The sequence below is a fragment of the Salarias fasciatus genome, chromosome 12 (genome assembly GCF_902148845.1).
Source record: "Salarias fasciatus chromosome 12, fSalaFa1.1, whole genome shotgun sequence".
Lineage (NCBI taxonomy): Eukaryota > Metazoa > Chordata > Actinopteri > Blenniiformes > Blenniidae > Salarias > Salarias fasciatus.
This window is the reverse complement of record NC_043756.1, coordinates 19,253,360-19,256,119: the sequence shown is the minus strand read 5'-3', so window position 1 is coordinate 19,256,119 and position 2,760 is coordinate 19,253,360.

Sequence of the window (2,760 nt, the reverse complement as noted above, 5' to 3'; positions counted from 1 at the left end):
GCTCCCTCCCACTAAAAGCCATCCTACCACCGTCTGACGTCCTGTTTCTCCTCCACCTCCCTTCTACCATCCCCCAACCTCCGCGCGTCAGCGGAGGAGGAGGAGGAGGAGGAGGAGGGGGAGGAAGGAGGAAAAGTTTCTAGATGATGTGAAAGATGACGACCTGGTCTCGTTTTCTCTCCCACTGTAGGCTGATTTATTCAGACTTTCTTTTCAGCCTCGTTTCTTTGTGTGAGTAATGGAATTCAGAGGGCAGGCCGCTCTCTTTTCTGCACTTTTAATGGGGATCATGACACAACACGCTGGTTCCCACACGCACGGGCGAAACACGCAGGGAGAAAAAGGGAAAGTAGATTTTGACTGAATTACTCCTCATTACCCGTAGAAAATTGAGTCATTGATTTGTTTACAGTTGGTTGGAAAACTGTGCATTTCATAGTTAGATGTTAAACATTATGGAGTTTATGGTGAGATTTAAACACTTTTATAAATAAATAACTTGAATTTTGACTTGATATGCAAGTCTAAAGTGCAAGTCTGCACTTCAAGTGGACTTCAAGTGAATTTCCGACGGAAAACCATGCAGGCCAGCTCGTCAATACACCACAGTTCTGCGCATGCGCAGCAGGAAATACGCATGGACAGTAGGAAGTTACAAGTACAACATCGAGGTCGTCGAGTGTGCAAGAGAGGAAAGGTAAGCAAAATGATATTACTGATGATTTCGCACTACGTTTTATTGTATACACGTTCTTTGAGATAGGTACTATGTGTTTTTTAATTAACTTTTGAGTGGAAGTATTTTTTGGGATAGTAAGTCCCACGTCGCGCGACTGTGCACGCTCGGTTTTTACGTCGCGCGACTGTGCACGCTCGGTTTTTTTTTTGTTTTTTTTTTCTTTTTCTCGCGGTTAAGCTTCACTTTCATTCTGCTCCGTGCTCCACCGAGACGACAGGATCCCTGTGAGAGAAGGAAGTCGGTGCTGGTAAATTAAAATTCGGTATTTTATTTCTTTGTAAGCGTGCATTGTGCCCGAGGAAGACCTTTTGGTGGAAACATCGCGAGACTGTGCAAGCACGGGTTTTTTTCTTCTCGCGGTATTTTTAAGTCACATTGTTATGCTTGTTTCAATATTTCACGGGAATCAGAGCCTAGTGCATTTGTTAACAAGGTTAATATGAAAAGTCCAAAGGCATTCATAATTATTCTTTGGATTTCTTTCTTAGAAATGGAGAGAAGGTGGGATGAAGTGTTCAACTTTCTCTCTTCGGGAACTTATCCCCCAGAGATGAACAGAGGTCAACGGCAGACCCTCAGGAAGTATTCCGCAAAGTTTTGCATTCATGGTAAGAGATCAATGTTCATAAGGTACTGATAAGTGAATTACTGATATTTCCTCTTTAAAAGTAAGCTATTAATAATGTTGTATATTCTGTTTATTTTATCAAGATGGTACACTGTACTTTGGCCATCCACCCAAACGGAGAGCTGTGAAAACCAAGGAGGAGGCAGAGAGTCTGTTCAAACAGTTTCATTCTACTCCCATGGGCGGACACACTGGTATTGGAAAAACGAGGCGAGCCATGTGTCAACGGTTCTTCTGGAAGGGAATGACGATGGACATTGACAAATGGGTATGCAGGGTAGCTGAAATAATATTTTTAAGCAGTATTGGGCATGTGTCTATGTGTTACTTAATGCTGTTATTTTTCTAGGTCTCTGAATGCGACCAATGTCAGAGGGCAGGACCACAGCTTAAGATTGTGAAAACATTGGAATGCATCAAGGTAACCATCTAATGTAATGGACAGTGACTTTATTTCTCCTTGTGTGTGTGTGTTTTTTTTTTTTTTTCCATAAAGTGAAATATGACTTTCTTACCAACAGGTCTCTCGTGTTTGGGAGCTGGTGGGGATTGACCTCACTGGTCCATTACCAAAGACATCCAGTGGCTATCAATATATACTGACAGCCACTGACTATTTTTCAAAGTGGGTGGAAGCCTTTCCTCAAAAGACAAAATCAGCAGAGGAGGTCGCAAAAAATCTCTGTAGGCTGATTTACAGACATGGCTGTCCTGAAAGAATACTTTCAGACCAAGGACGAGAGTTTGTGAATCAGGTGAGCTGTCTTTTATGGTTATGATGGTCCTGTGTTGTTTCATCATCTAATCCATGTGACTGTAAGGCGCTGTATGTAAAATATTATTCTATTGTGCTTGATTGTTTCTTTCAGATAAATAGCAAAATGTGTGAGATGCTGTGCATTGAGAGGAGTGTCACGACTGCATACCACCCCCAAACAAATGGCCTGGATGAAAAAACCAATGACAACATTAAACGGTAAACATTGCATAGTGTTGTTTCTCATGGGAAGTTGGTGTAGATCTGCGCTACTATCCAGTATTTCTGAATGGAAATGTTTTAACTTTTCTTTCTAGAGCTCTGAATAAGCTTGTAAACCAGGACCAAACTGATTGGGACGAGTACCTTGAGGCAACCCTCTTCTCACTGAGATCCAAAGCCCAAAGCAGCACAAAATATTCACCATTCCTCCTGATGTACGGCAGAGAGGCCAGGTTCCCTGCTGAAGTGCCCGTTGAACTGCCGGTAAGATTCTGTCTGTCTCATCCATCCATCCATCCATCCATCCATCCACCCATCAATTATCTGCAGCTTATCCGGGGCCGGGTTGCATGGGTATAATTCTGTATGCTGTTTATACTCTGTTTTTTATATTTGTTTTCTGTTTTTTCTTTT